This window comes from Sciurus carolinensis, unplaced genomic scaffold (genome assembly GCF_902686445.1).
Source record: "Sciurus carolinensis unplaced genomic scaffold, mSciCar1.2, whole genome shotgun sequence".
NCBI lineage: Eukaryota > Metazoa > Chordata > Mammalia > Rodentia > Sciuridae > Sciurus > Sciurus carolinensis.
Window position 1 is genome coordinate 493,852 of NW_025920121.1, and position 19,110 is coordinate 512,961.

The 19,110-nt window shown below is 53.0% G+C and overlaps 1 pseudogene; it reads right to left on the minus strand.

Moving 5' to 3' along the window:
• LOC124973755 (probable RNA-binding protein 19) overlaps positions 1-19,110 on the minus strand; it is a 554,767-nt pseudogene that overhangs the window by 463,089 nt on the left and 72,568 nt on the right.

Sequence of the window (19,110 nt, forward strand, 5' to 3'; positions counted from 1 at the left end):
ACCTCTTTATTGAAGGGCACATGGCAGCATCGCCCCTCATTGGCTTCTACAGGAGGCCACAGAGCTGGACTTCGGCAGTTTGGGATCATGACAGTCACCTTTCTGATAGGTCTTCCAATCCAGTTTCCTCCAGCACAGTTCTGCTCTCAGGTGGGCTCAGCAGAAGCTCACGGAGGACGCGTCTTAGCAAAGGGCTTGTGGGGGCAGTGCTATCCCACGGGGCTGGGCCTGGCTCTATGGAGCTGCTGCCCAGGTGTGACCTAGGGCATCTCTTTGACCCTGTCTGCACTGGCTCTGTGTCCCCCGCCTCCAATCTGGTACCTGTACGTGAGCAGTGCTTCCAGGGTCACCTTGATGGGGTACCGGAGCAAGGAGACTGCACCAGCAGTCCTTGGTATGCACACTGCACCAGCCTGCAGGAGCCCCCAGTCAAGCCAGAGGGCCGACACTCCATGGGCCCAGGGAAGAGTCAGCATTGCCTGCATCACTGCTGTCCACCTGTGCTCAAGATGGGGAGGTTCTCCCAGAGCTCCCTGTGCAGGCACTCTATGAACGGGGAGGCTGAGGCCCCAAAATCCACTCACTCTTGTGCTGGTCACTCTTCGTGGGACCTTCACAGGGGCTCCTGTGACGAGGTGGCCCCATCCAGCACAGAGTGCCCACACACTGGAGGGAAGCACCTGGGCCCACTGTCTCCAGAGTCAGTGGCTGCACTAGGCTTAAAGAGAAGGGGTCTTACAGGGAGGAGGTAGGTGGACCTCTATTCAGAAGGAGGTCCCCTGGGTCTGTGGATACAGCCTCCTATGGTTCTTACTCCCCTGAGCATTGTGATGGCCTAGGAAGGAAGAGCATCTCCTCTGACTAAGATGCTCACCTGCAGGCCAGCATCAGCCCCCATGTGAGGCGCCTTCCTCCCTGGATGTGTGTGACCCTGCTCATGTCTGGCTGGAAGTGCCCTCACCTGGCCATGTCAACTGCTTCTCTGTTCCTCCCAGACCAGGGCCCGTGGCCACCTCTTGCCTCCTCCACCTCCGGGATTCCCACTCCTGATTCCTTGGGTTCATCGACCATACTTCCCTCAGGCCACAGCAGAGCTGGGCAGGGTTGCGGTCTTCTCTGGAGTTCTTGGGCGCTCAGCCATCCAACACAAGTCCCCCTAATACCCTGCTCCACACTGTAGGTGACAGCCACAACCCTGTCTCTGTGACTATACCATACCTGACCCCATGTTCACACCACATGACAGTCACACACCTGACCTTGTGTCCACACTACAGGTCACAGCAGTACACTCCTGACCCTGTGTCTATACCACACACAACCCATGTTCACACCACAGGTAATGACTCCACCCTACCCTGTGTCCACACCATGTGTGATAGCCACACCCCTGGCCCTAAGTCACACATGTTTCTGGCTGACCACCAGTCCTTCCCTGGTGGCTTGCTCATCTGAGGCTCCCTGCATGCAAGGCCAGGACCTGTGGTTACCTAGGTCTGCCCCTCCCAGGCCAGTGCGGGTTTCCAGTGCTTTCTCAGGCTGCTTGCAACATCTAGGAAGCTGCCAGGTTTGCAGAGGTGAGAGCTCACTGCTGGAGTCAGCATCTGACCATCACAGTCCCTCTGAAGGCCACGCCCTCAAACCATTCTTGGCAAAGTCCCAGGGAAGTCCTGCAACTCTTTCCCAGGTTCCTTCCCCACCAGCCACAGGCCTTTGATGGACAAGACCCTCTCCCTTAGAGTTGTGAGACAGGGAAGAACCATGGACCAGCATCTGTAATGACACTCAGGCTCAGGAACATGATGTAGGCAGAACCCTGCACAGCATGCCTCTGGAGCACACTCATCACTGAACTCTCTTCTAGGTCAGCAGCACTAGATTCCTCATGGAAGGTAGAATTTGCCAGGTTGCCAGCTGGAAATGGAAAGCACGCAGGAAGACTGACCTCATTCTGCGGAACCAGGTCTGTCCAGCTGAAAATGATCTACAAGCACACACTTCACAGAGAGACTATCCATTTGTTCAGAGAACACCCTCCACAAGCATCTGGGGGAGAGGATTGCATGTCATTTTCTCATCTACAATGCAAAGGAAGCAACTGAGAGAAAAATCCCAGGTTTTTTCAAAGGACACAGCTTCTGTTCTGGGGATGAGCCACCAACCCCGAGCTCAGAGTGGATCATTCCTTCAGTCTCAGATGTCAACAGCACCTCCTCAAAGGGAACCAGGGCCTTCTCAGACACAAAGCTACAAACTGCTGTGCAGAAGCCCCTCCCCAAACACTGGAGTGAGTTCTCAGGGTGGGGGGAGTAAGCAAGGCTGATCCTGAAGGGGAGAAGGGAGGACTGGGCAGCCCCCAAGAAGCTGCCCTCTCAATGGTGAGATTGGACTAAGCTACTGCAAGGTAATTGTGGGGTACAGTCATGTTCTGTCCACTGTGAGAGCTGTTCAGCTACAGCACAGGAGGAAGACTTGATTTTTTGCACTTACCACAAGTTGCCAGGGAAAATGATCTCCTCAGTTGCTCCACCAATTTTAATCAACTGCTCATTATTTTCCCCTTGACAACTTATTTCCATGATTTCTACCACATGAAATGATCATGAGATGCTTCATGAAGTGTGGCCTGGCAGAGGGACACCCTCACCAACCCTGCTGTGAGGGTCCAGCGTGTCAGGTCCCCAGAGCCCAAATACGCCCACTGGCAGCAGTTGGTGTGGGCAGCCAGGAGAGGGTCTCCATGGATGGCATGAAAACTGTTATCCAGGTGGATGAAGGAGCAGCTCAGTGCCCGATCCATTCATGAGCTGTGAACAGCACCAACTAACGCTGTAGAGGCTGGTCTGGGATCTAGCCACATCACTGTTGGCACTTTGTTGACTGCCAGAGTCCACATGACTGCCAAGGAGCTGTGACCAACCCAGGCAGGACACGCTTCCCAGGGATCCGCTTCCTGGGTTGCATCTCCCTCATTCTGGGCCAAAGGCCTGGCCCAGGGTAGGCTATGGAGCCTGCATGGCAAAGGCATTTTGGGAACATGCTGGCATGACTGGGGACAGTGCAGCGCCTGTCTTCCAGCTGGGCCCACATGGGTGGGCAGTGTGACCTCAGGGGCAAAGGAAGCCTCCATCCCTCCTGCAAGAACCAGGGAGCTTTTTCACCTCCTCCAGGTGACTGAGACTCTGTAGCAGAGGCAGAAGCCTCTGACCTAAGTGAAATAAGCTTTCTGTCTGTGTTACAAACTCACTTTCTTTCCTTGAGGAGAATCACTAACAGACTGACCTAGAAGATTTCCAGATTCTTGCCTGAAGGTTGATTTTCTTAGAGGAAATGAAAGAAAAACCATGAAACATCTGGTTTCCTGAGGCTGGGGTGGAAGTTGGGGAAGGGGAAATGGTGTGCCCAAATGTCAGCAAGTATAGACAAGCCTGGGTCACACAGGGAGACATGCCTTGACCAGTGTTTGGGACTTGACATATCTAAGGGGAAACTGAAGGGCACTGACCCCCAGCCATCCATAGCCACAGGTGAGATTGGAGACCTGAGGACTGGACAGGAACTTCCTCAGTGACCTGGAGGGCCAGCATGGGGTGAGAGGACCACTTGATGCCTCTCAGATCTCCTGGGAAGCCCTCAAATGTCATACTCAGCACAGTCCCCATCCATTGACTACCCAGAGCAGCAGCTACCTGCCCTTGTCTTTGAGCATCTTTGTGTCTGTTCCTCTAGGCAGGAATGACCACCCTTTTAACATCCAACCTCTGCCTGATGGTGGTTGAAGGGCACAATTATACTGTCTGGTAAAGATGCCGAGTGACCACCCTGACTCAGGGATCAGCAGCAGCAGAGCTTGCTGCTGACTTTCCAATTGGGGTCTTGGCCCAGGTTGCTAAACAAAAATTGCTAAACAGCAATTACCTCCTTTGTGGGAATATCATAATCAAGGATAAACTCCACAGAAGCAAAGTGAGTGATTTTAGCCCAAGGCCCTCATTGAACTCCTGAGTAATTCCCAGACACTCCTGAGTAATTCCCAGAGGTATCCAGGAGCAGCTCTGGGGACACAGAACCCTCACTTCCAGCAGGTAGCATGGGAACACAGGGAATATTAACCCTGCCAGTCTCCCTCTGACATGAGAAGTGGACAGAAGGCACCTGTGTCCATGGTCCCGAGAAACTGGAGACACCACTTGGTGAAGGGCTTGGTCCAGCATGGCTCTTGCACATGCATGCACAAGATTGCCAGGGCTGGAGCATCCACGTGCCTCACCTAGGGTGGTCCGAACAGCAGGTGTTGATTCTTTCACAGTTCAGAGCCTGGAAGTCCTAATCAAGGTGCCAGCCAGTCCTGCTCCCTCCCAAGCTCCAGGGAGATGCTTCCTGGCCTCTTCCAGCTTCCATGGTTGCTAGTGATCCTTGGTGTCCTCTGGCTGGTTTTGGACATCTCCTTCCTCCTTCTTGACATTGTCCTCCCTTGTTCACATCCATCTGTGTGCCCAAGAGTCCCTTCCTGTAGGACAGCAGTTGAATTGGATTAGTGTTCACCCTAATGACCTCTTCTTAACTCAATTACCTCCATAAAGACCTTATCTCACAGAGACGCAAAAAGGGATGTGTTCTAGCTCTGCAGAGGAGTTGCGGAAATTCCTCTTTGCAGCCACACCAAAATGCAACCAGCAGCTGTTTCCTAAAAATTACTTGTGGATCCCAAAGCCAGATCAGTAACCGATTTTACTCTGTTACATTGAAATTCCCTGGTCTGTTCCATGTAGGATTATATACTCTCAGCATTTAAACATTTTGGTTTCCTGGGTGAGGCAGATATTCAAATATTGACAAAATTTATTAGGCAAGACTTTAAAACATCACATTTTTTCAAATCACCACAAATTCCATCAGAGAAGTCTGAATGTACTGGAGCATTTCAAGTTCACAGTGGTAGGTCAAGTTTTCCAAAATTCTAATTTTCACTCGCACTCTCAAATTTCATTATTGCAAAATTTTCCAACTGTTATTTCCTCTGAAGTGGTGTTCTGGAAAATGCCTACCAAATGACCAGTCTGAATGGCATTTTGGCTAAAAGTCCTTTCACACAGAGGTGTCCCCTGAGGACTGGCGCTGGCAGCTTGAGTCAGCTCTTCCTGGTGCTTCTGTCTGGTGTGTTCAGTTGCTACAGAGCCTCCTGGTCCTCCCATCATCACCCAGCCATGTGCCCAGGGTCGAGTTCCACAGTCAGAATGTTCTGCACTTCACCCAGGACATTCTTAAGTGTGATGCAAGCCTGCAAGCACATGGCTTGGAAGAACACTAGGGCCCCCAGTGTGGTGGCCCTGTGCCAGGCTCAGCTGAGACAGCTGTCTTACCACAAACAGCTGGAAGTCAACACACCGAGAAAGGCACATTGTGCAGAGAGGGTGTAGAGGACTCCACGCTGGCTGGCCCCACTTCGGCAGGTCAGGTACAGAGCGGATATCAGTGTCTCAGCTCAGAGGCCAGCCTGCAGGCATCGAGGTGGCCATCGGGCTATGAGACTCACTGGGGTTCAGGTGCTCTCCTGGGACATTCTGGTGTTAGCAGAACCTGTTGCTGGAGATTCCAACTGAGACCCCTGCCTTCGTGAGTGGTCAGCCAGATGCTGACTCTTCCTCTAGATGTCATCACCCTATAGAAACCTGTTATAATTTGGATGTGAGGTGTCCCCACAAGCTCATGTGTGAGACAATCCAGGAAGGTTCAGAGGAGAAATGATTGGGTTTTGAGAGTCTTAACCTAATCAGTGACTTAATCCCCTGATAGGGATGAACTGAGCGGTGACTGAAGTGGTGGGTGTGGCTGAAGGAGGGGGTGGTGGGGCATGGCATTGACTGTATGTTTGTATCTGGATCATGGAGTCTCTCTGCTTCCTGATCACTGTGATGGGAGCTGCTTCCCTCTGCCACTTTCTCCCGCCATGATGCATAGCCTCACCTTGAGCCCTGAAGAATGGAGCCAGCCTTCTATGGACTGAGACCTCTGAAACTGTGAGCCCTAAATAAACTTTTCCTCTTAAAATTGTTTGGTTGGGTCTTTTAGTCACAGCAGAAAAAAAAAAAAAGCTGACTAAAACAACACTTCACATCATGGCTACCTGATTTCCCTGGAGAGTTCTAAAGAAAAGCTCTGCTTCCCAAGGGCCCACCTGATTAGGCCAAGCCCCTGCCAAATAATCTCTGGACAAACTCTGTCTACTGCATCAGAACCCTGATGATCTGCAATATTCCTTTGCCACTCCTGTGACCCCCTGAGCACCTCAGCCCATGCCTTCTTTCACTCTATGACTGGGTATCTACAACCAAGAGAAGTCCCAGAGTCATGGCCTGCCTCCCATAACAGCTCAGGGTTGCTCTCAGGACCAGGAACCTATCTGCGTTTCCCAGTGCAGCATTAAACGCAGGCTCCTATGTGAGCATTTGCCAAGCTCATGGCAGAGTCTGACTCCAAGCATGGGGTCCTTGGAAGAAGGTCCTGGTGACTGCCAAGGTCCCAGGTCCCAGAGTCAGCCTGGCTGAACTGAAAACAGAGTTGGCCTTGCAGAGACCTTGGAAGATCTTAGAGGCTCCAGTGATCTAAAGACCATCACTGAGAAGCACTGAGTAAATGCTGAGGGAACCTGCTGGCCCTCGTCCCAGGACAAGTCTGAGATGCCCCAGCAGTCGGCACACACCACTGGCCTTCTCCCAGAAATCCCTCCTTTTCCCAGTAGCACAGAACAGTCTCCCTGAAGGCACCTAGCACTGGTGGTCACAACACAGGGTGCCAGGTTTATCTGTCCTGATTGATTCCAGAAGCTGCCTCTGTCGTGCCTGTACACCCCAGGAAGCGTACAGAGCAGGCCTGCTATTCTGTGAGGCCAGGGAAGCAATGACAATCAGCACTGTGCTGGTGGAAATTTCATGTTTTCTTCATTTCTATTTCACTTTTTTGACAAAGAAAATTGTATATATTTATGGTGTACAGCATGGTGTTTAGATATATGTGCACATTGTGAAAAGATTACCATAAGCTAATTAACATATGCATCTCCACTGAGGGAATGTTAATGTGGAGCCCATGGAGGAAATCCCAGAGCTTGGGAAAGGTGTGTCTGCCAAGAGAGGCCATGCTGAAGGAGGCTTCATGGACTGGAGCTGACCCTGGGCCCTGAATCTTCCAGCCCAGAGCAGCTTTCTGCCTTTGCTAGTGCCAGAGCCACCTCCCCTTCCTTCTGAGAACAGGGGACCAGGTGGGACGAGCCAGGGTCCCAGCGGAGGGTCTCTGTGCACACTGGGTCTGCAGTGCCGCTCCTGCCTGCTGATTCCCACCTGCACTCCCTCCGCCCTGGGGTTTCCTTGGTGGCACCACGGCAGGAGCGCCTTCTGAATCTGCTTGGAAGTAGGCAGCCGGCAGAAGGAAAGGCACAGATGCTGTCTGCACATGGGTGGGCTATAGAAGCCCGTGGGATGCTGTCTGCACACAGGTGGGCTATAGAAGCCCGTGGGATGCTGTCTGCACACAGGTGGGCTATAGAAGCCCGTGGAGGTGCTCTCTGCACATGGGTGGGCTATGTACACAGGTGGGCTATAGAAGCCCATGGGGTAGGACCCTCAACTCTTATTCTGGACTTTCTTCCCCAGAGTTCACCTGATTTTTTGAAAATGCTTCTTTTTGCCAAAAGCCTGAAAATGTCACTTCTTGGTCAATGATCCCACAGCATAGGCTTTTAACCCTGCAACTCAGGAGTAGCAGCAGCCCACAAAGTAAACCTATGAGTGGCCCAGAGCCCAGCTCCTCTAAGCAGGCACTGCATCACAGAGGGTGGTCAGGCTGGGTCGAGGCCTGACCTTTGTAAGAAGGCCACATTCACCACGTCCCTCTTGCTTAAGACATGTGGGGACTCTCCACTGCATTACTTCAGGAATCTTTCTTGGAACCATGGACATTCTAGCTACTCAGGCTAAAACTGGGCAGAACAGAACAACCCCGCCATGAAGACGCTCAAGTTAGTTGATGGTTTGGTTCAACAAATACAGCACCTCAAGCGCCATGCTGGTCTCCTGGACTACGATGCCTGGGTGACCATGGGTTTCAACCTGTTCCCGTGTAGGGTGCTGAGAGGGCCATCTGGGCAGTTCAGGGCAGGGGCCTCCCTCCCACTACCCAGGAGGCTTATTGTCTCACCATCAGAGGGTGGACCATGGTTCTCCATGTTCTGATAGCAGCGGTCCTTGCACTGGTCCCTGGAAGTCAGGGTGGACCTGCTGTGAGCCAGGCCCATGGATGCTTGGCAGCCTGCAGTGATGGAGCCTGCCTCTTCACACCTGCATCATGGTCCCTTAGGTAGGGGCCTCAGCTCAATGCACCCTGTGTGGCATGCAGGTGATGCTGAAAGGTGCGCTACCTAGCCACCCTCCCCCCAGTGATGAGGGAGGGAATATGACAGAATAGCACAACCTCTGTGAGCAGATCTGTAAACTCTAGTAAGCTGCTCTTATTGCATAAATGGAAATATCTTCGGCACTTGTACTCTTTCTACCAACAATTATGTGCATTCACACACTTGCCATTATGGGGTAATGATGTACTGATACATGCTGCTGGGACTCGGTAGCAATATGACTTTGAAATTAATATGACGGCACCAACACTTCAGACCTTTCCCCACCCCAGCAAGGCCAACGTCCCTCCATGACTCGCTGTCCTGTTCCTTGTGCCTCTTCCTGTAGCATCCTGCCCAGGTCTCCACCTGTGCCCTACTGGCCTCCTGGGAGACACAGGTTGTGTTTTGTGCCTTCTTGAATTTCATCAACCAGAACTCATCAAAGTGGGTGGAATGAACAGATTACCAAGTGGAATGGAGTGAAGTATTGCTGATTCACTTTCTACGTGAAGACCCAGCATGAGTAATGAACCATGTATCAGAAAAGGTCAAAGCCAACCAGCCCTGAGATTAGCTTTAATGGAACATCAGTGGGCATGTTATGGTTGGCAGTGTATGTCCTCCAAAGGCTCCTGTGTTGAAGCCCTGGTCCCCAGAGCAGCAGTGTCAGCAGTGTCAGACTTTGGGAAGGGTTGGCCCACAAGGGCTCTGAGTTCATTAGTGGGCTGACCCAGTGGTGGACTAACAATTCAGTGGCATGTTCGGCAGTGGCGGAGACTGTGGGACCTGGGCTGGCTCACAGGAGTGGTCCTCAGGGCGAGTCCTTGGGGACTTAACTCATGACCAGCTCCATCCTTCTGCTCTCTGTGTCCTGGCTGCCATGAGCTGAGGAATTTCCCTCCCCACACCCTCCTGCTTTGGCTCTAGCCCAAAGCAACAGAGACAGCCAGTCACGTCAGGACTTCAGTAGCGGAGATGGAAAGCTAGCAGGGCACAGCTGAATGAGATCATGTAAAGCAACACCCAGCACTGACTGCACATTACTTCACCCTACAAAGTACTTAGTGAAATCAAGGTAGAATCCAGGAAACGCCCTTGTATTCATCCCATTTTTGTGAATAAAGACCGTTATAGAGGGTTTCATACCTCATAGTAAAACCCATGGGTGGTGTTGCTTTAGAATGATGAAATTCCAAAAAGTAATTCCTAGATCAGGAATCCATACAGCCAAAAATGTTACTGAGTGGGAAGGGGACAAACCTCTCCTGGGGAAGGGTCCAAGCAACTTACGCAGCACTTCACCTTCAAGGGGGCACACTTCCCGCCCTACCTGTGGGTAGAGCACAGCAGTTCCTTCCCAAGATGGTGGGAAGGTTGGGGAGTGACAGGCACACATCCCACAGGGGGTCAAGGCCAGCTCAGGGGAACAAGCTGCTGTGGCAGCAGGGCCCTCAACAGGCTGGGTGAGAGCGAGGGGCACATGGCATGTGGGAACAAGTGTTCATGTCTGAAGGCTAAAGTGAAGGGGGGAGTTCAGTGGGGACCAGGTAGGAAGGCAGACTCAGGTCCCAGGTCCCAGACTCCCCGGGGCACTCAGGTCGGCGTGTGCAGTGCCATGCCAGGATTCAACCTGGACTCCACCCTGTGGCTTGGAAGTTCCATCCTACCCATGCGACAGGCAGCAAAGTGAGACACAACCTGCCCCAGCCAGAGCAGCTCTCACCTCCCCAGTTTGCCTGAACAGCTGCACCTGGGATGATCCCAAAAACAAGGCTTGCTCTCCAGAGCAGAGGAAGAGGTGCCCAGTGTCCTGCCGCATGTGATCGGTCAGACTCTCCCTCCTGTGATGAGTTCTTTTTTTTTTATTATTGTTATTTTTAACTCTCAAAAATGTGCCCAGAAGGAGCACGGGGAGGAAGACCACATGAATGTCAGTCATCGGGACATGAGCTTTCTCATGCACAGCCACATGAAGAGGCATGACTGTGCCCCACCGTGCCCAGAGGCCTTGAACCCAGTGCCTTCTGCAGACTCTGTGAGCCCCTCTATGCTTGCTACCCAGCAAGGGGTTGAGCCGCATCCTGTCTCCATGAACTGGATCTCCCATATTGATATTCAGGCCAGGAGTAGCTTATAATTGCAGAGAACAAGACCACTCACAGACAGCTCAGTGGGAGGCTGAGTATAGACAGCTTCCAGCACCTGAAACAGGCCTTTGTGTGCCCAGACAGCCCTGGCAACACCCTGATGGAGTCCCTGTCATTCATTGCTCTGCAGGCTCTGGGTAGCTGTGGGGACCAGACAGGGAGCAGGCTAGGCTGGGACAGGGAGTGTCAGGCTGTGGCCAGCAGGAGGGACAAGGCCCTGGGGATTGGGAATGCCCTATATCCTCCCAGCTGTCCTCCCTGAAGGTGGGGCCTCCGGGACTGCACACAGAGGCAGGTGTGGCTTGAGAACTGGAACGGGGCCAGGCTGTGACCCTGGCTGCGTGTGCTTCCTGCTCTGTCAGAGAAGCCTGCAGGACCTGGCCAAGCTGGTGACCTGAGGCAGGCGGCACATGCTCAGGCTCATTGCGAGTGAGTTGTCGCCCATGTTGGCCTAACAGTGAGCTGGCCATGTCAGAGAGAGCCCAAGGCTGCGTGTTCTCACTCACGTGTGGAAGTGAGAGGCACTGGCTTGTGGAAGCAGGGTAGATTAGGGGTCACAGGATGGGAGGCCAGGTGCTGGGCAGATGGTCAGTTGGAGGAGAAGGTCCACAGCCCACTGGGTGGCAGCAAAGGGGGTGACGGGCTCTCATGTTCACTGTGCATTCACAGAACCAGCAGTCAGGAGTCTCGAACCTCCTGATGGGAGCAGGTGGAGCATGAGGAGGAAGCAGAGCATGTCTCCATGACCGACCTCCACATGGGCAGCCAAGTGTGCAACTGCCCCACAGTGCCCGCAACTCCCACCCTTCCTAGGTGTGGGTGGGTTGTGCCCCGCAGCCACCCAGCCTCTTCAGGTGGTGCTGATGCTCTGCCCTGCTGTGCTCACTTGGCAGGATCTCCCGTCTATCACTGCCCATGAGGACACACTCGCCCTGCCATGGCCCCTGCAAGTGAGGGTGTGCCTCTGCACTCCACATGCAGCCCACCCTCCTGGGCACTGTGGCCAGGTAGCACAGACCATCCTGGGCGTTGTCACAGGGATCCCCCTGGGACCAGAGTGACGATGGCAGTGACGACCACAGTGACGACCACAGTGCAGACCTTTCCCCGGGAAGATGGCAATCCCCCCTCCCTTTGGCTAGCCACATTTTCAGGATCCAGGGACACTTCACAACCACAGAGGTCCACTGGGTGGCTTCCTTCTGAGCAGGCACATACTTGCATATGTGTGCTAGGGCATGTGTGAGCACGTGTGTTTGTGTGCAGACACGTACTGATGGTGCCTGTGTGCATGTGTGCTAGTGTGCGTTGAAGCATGCATGTGCATTGGTGTGTGCTCACATGTGACGTGTGGTGACAGGCATGTGTCACTGGCATAGGAGGGAAGTAGAAAGGCAGTTGTTTCTTTGGACTGAGCAAAGAAAGGAAAGCCAGAGGATCTTCAGAGGGTGGCAGAGTAGAAGCAGGGTTCCACCAGTCTCCCGTGACAGTGCCCAGCCTCCCCACTCGCCCTTGTCTTCTGAGCTCCGGGGTTGACCAGGAGGCAACCAGGCCTACCACATAGTCCAGCCACCTGAACACTGTCTGGGTGACCCTAAGGAACCATTGGCACCCTGCAAGTGGATTCATACAGAAAGACTTTCTGAGGAGCAGCTGCTCAGAAAACAGGTAAATAGAACCAGGCTGAGGACCCTCCTCAGTGCTAACACTGGTGGTCACTAGGAAGGATCCCAGTGGGTGTGGGCAGGTCTCACACCAAGCTCTCTGGGTTTCAGGGCCAAGTACTCTATGTGCCAGCATCAGGCAATAATGATGCGGGACTGGTCACAGGGACAAACAGTAACCACCTAGTTGTGGCGCCTCTAAAACACGAAGCTTGCTGCTTTCCTCGCATCAGATGCTCACTGATTAACCCAGCCACAGTGACTGCACCATCACTGAACCAGGACTGGCCTCTGCCAGCTGGTGGCCTACCAGCCACAGCTCAACTCCAGCCACAGAAATCCATGCACTGCTAGCATCTGCGTCTCGGATGCCAGAAGGGCCACTTTCCATGCTCCCTCTATTAAATCCCAAACACAGGCACAGGAAGCATCCCCAAAGTCCAACTTCATGCATACATGGCACCCCAAGAGCTCACACACTCAGCACCCTGAATCTCAAGCACACACTCAGCATCCCCAAATTCCAAGCACACACACATATAACACCCCATAAATCCACACATGCCAAGTGTACAGCCACTCACATTGCCAGGAATTTATTCTATTCCTAGCTTTCATGCCTCAGGGTGACCCTGGGAAACTTACCTGTCCTAGGGAATAGACGCTGGTTCTGCATGGTCATCCTGGAGAAGACAAGCAGACAGTCTCTGAGGGTTTCAGTGGCTCTCAGCTCCCTCCTTGTGCTGGGCACATGCTGGCTCTACAGGCAGGTGTTTGATGCCATTGGTCCTTCCACCTTACATCTACGTGTGACTGTCTTGTCTTCCTGAAAGGATGCCAAGGTCCTGGTAGGGGCTGTGTTGACATGGGCACTGGGAGACGCCAAATCCTTGCCACCTACTGTATGTAGGTGAATTTGGAAATTGCTCAGCCTCCCTGAGCTTCAGTAAGCTCATCTGCACCTTGAGGATCATCATCATCGTCCTGGGCTCTGCTGAGTGTCAGAGGAGCTGACACATACAGGCTGCTGAAGAGGTCCTCACAGTCATCAGGCATGCGGTCAGTCACCTCTGGCATTGAGGACAGACTCCATCTTACACTTCAATGTTAGAGGGTGCTGGGGATTGAACAAGCATTGTTTCCCCACCCTTAATGTTGCTTAGCAGTTTTACTGAATTTATATTAGATTACTTAAAAGTAATTTTTACTTGCTTGATCAATGTCTGACATTTAACTGTCTTCAAACATGTCTGCCAGTCACGCTGCCTCTGCCGTCCAGACTCACATACATGCCAAGTCCCAGACACACTTGTCCCCACCCAGAAATGCTTTCCAACGCACATGCCCTGAAAACTCCTGAGTCTTCAAACCCAGTTGAAGGTGCTTTCTTGGGGAGATCATCTCTGAGTGCCCCAGGTAGAGGGAGAGTCCCTCTGGAATGTTCCCAACAGCATCAGTTCAAGCTGCTTTTATACCACAAACCACAAGTGTCATCAAATTCACATGCAGGTTTATCACTCAGGGAGGAGTCCTGGACTAGGTGTCCCCAACTGTGTTTCGAACAACTGATGTGGATGTCGAAGTTCAGAGACAGCCCTGCAGCCACCAGCTGGTGGTCCTGTGGTTCATTTCGCCCACCAATGGCCAAAGGAGCCACTTTCTTCCCACCATGCCTCCTGTTGCTTCCAAAGCCAGGTATTGCCTGCTCAGCCTCCCATGCAAACCCCTCGTCACGCTCTGAGTAACCAGTTATGTGCAGGTTTCCCAGAGTGCACAGAGGGGCTTTGAGACTCCATAGAGAGCAGACAGGGCCCAGGTGAGGAGACATCATGCACTCCAAGTGAAGGCAGGATGGCGGGCAGCAGATGGGAGACACTGGCCCCACAAAGGAATGACTCAAGGCTCCCCTTAAACAGCTGCTGGCATTTGTGCTTCCGACACTCTGCTCAGTACAGAGGAACTGGTGGAAGCAGGAGGTGGCCTGGCTGCTGTCCTGTTTAAGAAACCTGCACAGGTCCATGTCTGTCTGCAGCATTTACAGAGTGCCACACAAACCGAGAGCCAAGGGTCTTGCTGTTGTGGTTTTGAGTATTTAGTGGCAGGTGACATAGCATGCACTCATGGGGCAGCAGAACGTGGCACACACCCATGGGCCACCAGCTACATGTGGCTACTTTACCCCACGCCTGTCCCCAGACACACACCACTTCCTGCAGTTCTGAACTGTGTGGTGTGACAAGGTCAGTGTCATCTGGCCTTGCCTTCCTCTCCCTGCCTCCTGGCAGGTGGGACTGTCCCTTCTGCAATAAAGACAAGGGTCTGGGGGGAGTTGGAGTATGGCTGGATGCTAACTCTGGACCAGGGCATTTGGCAATACCTCCAGGACCAAGGTGCTACTGAGGACGAGGGCTAGTTCATTTAGACCTGCGTGACTGTAGTAGAACTAGTGGCCCTCACACCCCCAGCCCTGTGCCTGTTGAGCTGCCAGCAGGCAGCTCCCCTCCCCTCCCTGGGCTTCTGTGACCCCCATGCAATTGCCCTGCACTGCTGCCTGTGGTGGCCCTGGTGTGTCATTGTTTTCTCTCTCTTGTTCCTGGAAGGGGTCTTTGCCCATGTTGTGCCAGGAAGGCAGGGCTATAGGACAGTCAGTAGCCTGTCTCCCTGCCACCTGCCAGTCACCTTCTAGGTGCCCTGCAGCACCTGGATGCTGGAAGCACCTCCACATCCCCCGGCCAGCAGCTCCACCTGTCCACCTACCCCGTCTGAGTTGGGGGAAGTTCTAGACGCATCTGCATCAGTGGAAAACAGCAGGATTGGTGGCTATTTGCTTGACTGTTGTGAGTTTGAGAGAAAATAAAATAAGCATGGCAACAGGTATTTTGTCCAATTTGTTCATTGCCATGTCACCAACCCTTAAAGCAGCCACGTGGCCTGTCCTCAAGCTGAGTGAGGACACACAAATGCCTTTGATGTACTTATCATGGTCATTTTAACTCCAATGTATTAATAAACATAGTCTCTGTTGTGTCGAGCTGGGTGGTGTGGTTGCGGAGGGCTCACTCCATGACAAGAAATGCCACCATATCTGCTGCGATTGTCATCGGCCACTTCCCCTCATGGGGTGGTGGGAGGACGTGTGGAACATTCTCATGCTCTGTTGAGAAAATCCTGAGGTCAAAGCAAGAGTGGCCTACAAATACAGATTAGCACCGTCGACTTGACTCTGTTTCTGCTTCTGCTTCTGAGCCCATGGCCACTCAATCCCTTAACAGCACTGGACTGTGGACGGAAGGCTGCAAGTGAGCGCCTGGCCTGCATGAAGGTGCAGACTGTGCACCGCCTGGGAGCCGCAGTGGCTGTGGACCTCGAGTTGTGTGAAATGTGCTGTTAGCTGATGCAGTGGTGTGCTGCGTCCTTCCTGCTCTAATGCAGGTGAGTGTCCCCAGGTTCACCCATCTTTCTTCAATCAGGGGCACATGCAGGGCCTTCGAAGGGTTCACAGGCTACTGGCCTCCTCTCCCATCTTCTCAGGTGTTGACTGCAGGACAGCAGACTTGCCATCCTCTCCCCCGCCTAGACCTCTGCCTTAACCCTCACCACCAGGTCAAAGGTCACTCCCTGGATACTCCTGCTGCTCACCCGGTGCTCCCAAGCCACTGTCTGGCTCCTTATCCTGGCCTCACTCCACAGCCTCTGGTCATATCAGATCGCTCATCAGTTCCTGTGAGGCAGAACTCGTCCTTGTTCTGGGAAACCAGGTGCCATCTGTGTCAGGAAGGGGGCTGACATGTGGGAGGTCCCTGTCAGCATTTCCTGAACAGGGCAGATCCATCAGGAAAGATCAGTAAGGGCCAAGGTTTGGGACAGGTCAGATCCAGGCAGGTGTTGGACGGAGTCTTCCTCTCACAGGGGCTTGGATATCCTCCCCTCAGGGCTGCTTCTTTACATGCCATGGATACGTGAAGATGACATCTGTGTGCATGCTGGGTGACTGGCCGATGGCCCAGCCCTGTGTGTATGTGTGTTTAAGGGTGCAGCTGCAGGCACTCTGTGCTGGCTGGGGACCTGGGGCTGCTCCAGTCCCTTCACCTCACGGATTGTAAACTGAAGCGTGAGACAGGGCACCACCTCACCAGGCAGACAGTGCTGCTGGTGCACTGACTGATGCGTATTTTAATTAAAGAATGAGCCACAGGGGCTCAGGGTGGACCAGAAACTTTGCAGCACTGGCTGGGAAGGTCCTGGGCTGGGGCTTCAGCAGCCCTCTACTGAGACTGCAGTGATGGTGACTTGGCTTCACTCACAGAATGTTGCTCACTTAATGGACCTCAGGGTTTCCTTGTGCATGGCCGCCTACCCTGATGGGCAAGTTTCATGGCCCTGTGGAGATCATACCATGTGGCAGGTGTTGTGTGAGGAGCTGGGGAAGTAGAGGGATGCAGGGTGCCAAGGCAGGCCCCGTGGTCTACCAAGGCCGGAGGTCACAGCAGCAGGGGCATGTCCACAGGCAGGAGCTGCTTTCCACCCCTGAAAGCAGAGTTTTGCCACCTGTTCAATTATGAAAACAGTACAACCAGGACACAGCTGGCTCACGAGGACTGTCAGAGCCGACTCCAGCACCCTCACGGCCCCAGGTACACTGCAGCCAGCCTCCCATGGATATGGGCTTCTGCATCTGCAGGCCCCAAAGCCAGCCTGCTGGGAAGGGCCACACATGCTCAGTCACAAATGAAGTTTTCTGAGGTTGGGTCAGACTAGCATGCTATCTTAGGGCTCAAGTGATCAACACATATGCAGGGGCCACTTATCATGGTCAGAACTTGAAGTCCATTCTGAGCAAGAAAATCAAGCCTGGGCCTCGATTGTAAGCACTGTAGAATGGGCTGCTTCCCCATGTGTGTCTCCCTAAAGATCAACCCACAGAGGGACCTTCCTCTAGGATCCAGGTCCTGAATTCTCACACCCGAGAGCCAGTGGTTGGGGGGCTGATTGTGCCCCTTTCAAAAGACACACTGAAGCTCTGACCCCCAGGATCTGGGAATGCGACTCTCCTTGGAGAGAGGGTTCTGCAGATATCACTAGTTAAGCTGAAGTCACACTGGAATGCGACTCTGTCCTTGTGAGACAGGAGACACAGATATGGATAAAGCAGCTCAGTGACATTTAGACAGAGAGCAGGGTGATGCTGGGAGGTGGGACCACAGTTGGGAGCATGGCAGTACCTTGGTGGACACACGATCCTTCACCAGCCACCTCTCACTGCCCCAGCCCAGGGAGTCTCCTGTGCAGACTGCCTGCCCTCAAGGGCACGGCTGATTTGGGGTGGCAAATTTGGAGAAGGGCAATGAGAATATACCAGAACAAATGTGCATGCCCAGCAGCAAGGGATGGTGGTCAGGCAGAGGGGCAGACTCACTGCCTGGGCCGCTCTGCCTCTCAGCCGAGGAGGCCGTCCCTTGGAGGCTTTAGAGTGCCCAGAACCACCTCGGAGGTCCAGGTATGCTGCACACCTCACATGTAACTCCACTTCTATAGCCTGCCATTTACAGGTATCATCCCTGGAAACATCAACACAAGCAGATTGTCACCAACATTCCCCGTCCATTCTCCTGACACCAGAGAACACCGGAAAATGCAACTCTGATCAACTGACTAGACCAGCTCAGATGCTTCCAGGAACTCCTAGACTCTCAGCCAAAGTGCTTCATGTGGCTGCTGCTGCACCCATGTCCCACCATGTCCAGCTGGTGCCCTCCCTCCTGCTCCCGGCTCTGCTGTTCCAACCTGTAGGTGCAAGAAGCAAATTGCCCCTCACTAGAACCTGTGCTGGCTCCACCTGCCATCTAGAGCACACCTCACCCACCACAGGCTCACATGGAGCTCAGCATGCCATCTGGTCCACACCTCACCCACCACAGGTGCACACAGAGCTCAGCCTGCTGTCTGGAGCATGCTTCATCCGCCACAGGTGCACACTGAGCTCACCTCACCTACCACAGGGGCACATGGACACAGCTGACAAACACAAACTCACACATACACGACAAATACAAGCCCACACAGAGACACATATATACATACTCACATACGGACCCCACTCACATGAAGAGCAGGCACACATGCACCAGTCAAGCACATGCATGTGCACAGGAGCACACAGACACACAATCACACACACACACACACACACTCTCCCGAGGGCTCCGGCTTTCCTGTGTGATCCCTGGTCATGTCTGCAGTTCTGTTGGAGAGCCCATCCAGTAGGAGCACCCAGATCAGCCAGTCATTCCAGACCCACCAGTGGGATTGCTGGGTGCCTTCCTCTAACTCCACTGGAGGTGGCTACACACTTGCTACCAAAATCCTAAATGCACATAACTGCCCTCTGCCTTTCCCTCACACCAGCAACAAGCAAACACGCCACTGTTATGTACACACACTCACACACGTGCACACCTGGCACGCACACATGCGCTCTGAGGACAGCCTAATCTGGTGGAGGATGTGTCTGGGCTTGCTCCTGGGTGGAGCCTGGGGCCTGTGCACTCAATTGATAAAAACTAAAAGTTTGAAGGAGATTAGAGTTTGAGGACAATCCATGTCAAGCTCACGGTTTTAGAGATAAGTCTATGGGAAAAGATAACCCTATTCCAATTAAGACTAAATGAAAAAGAAAATCTCAACCTCATGACTCATGTGCCCAGAAGTACTGAGGTCAATCAGAATCTCGTGGAGAAGTTTCAGCAAATTCACAAAGGGAAAGGTGGTCCATTTGCTTTCCTATCATCCCTTCTGGGAAGAATTATTTAATTCCATTTCAACAGACACAAGGTCAAGACAATGATTATTTTCTGGGAAATCAATAAACTTTGCAATGCACTTATAGGCTTCACAAGCAATTTAA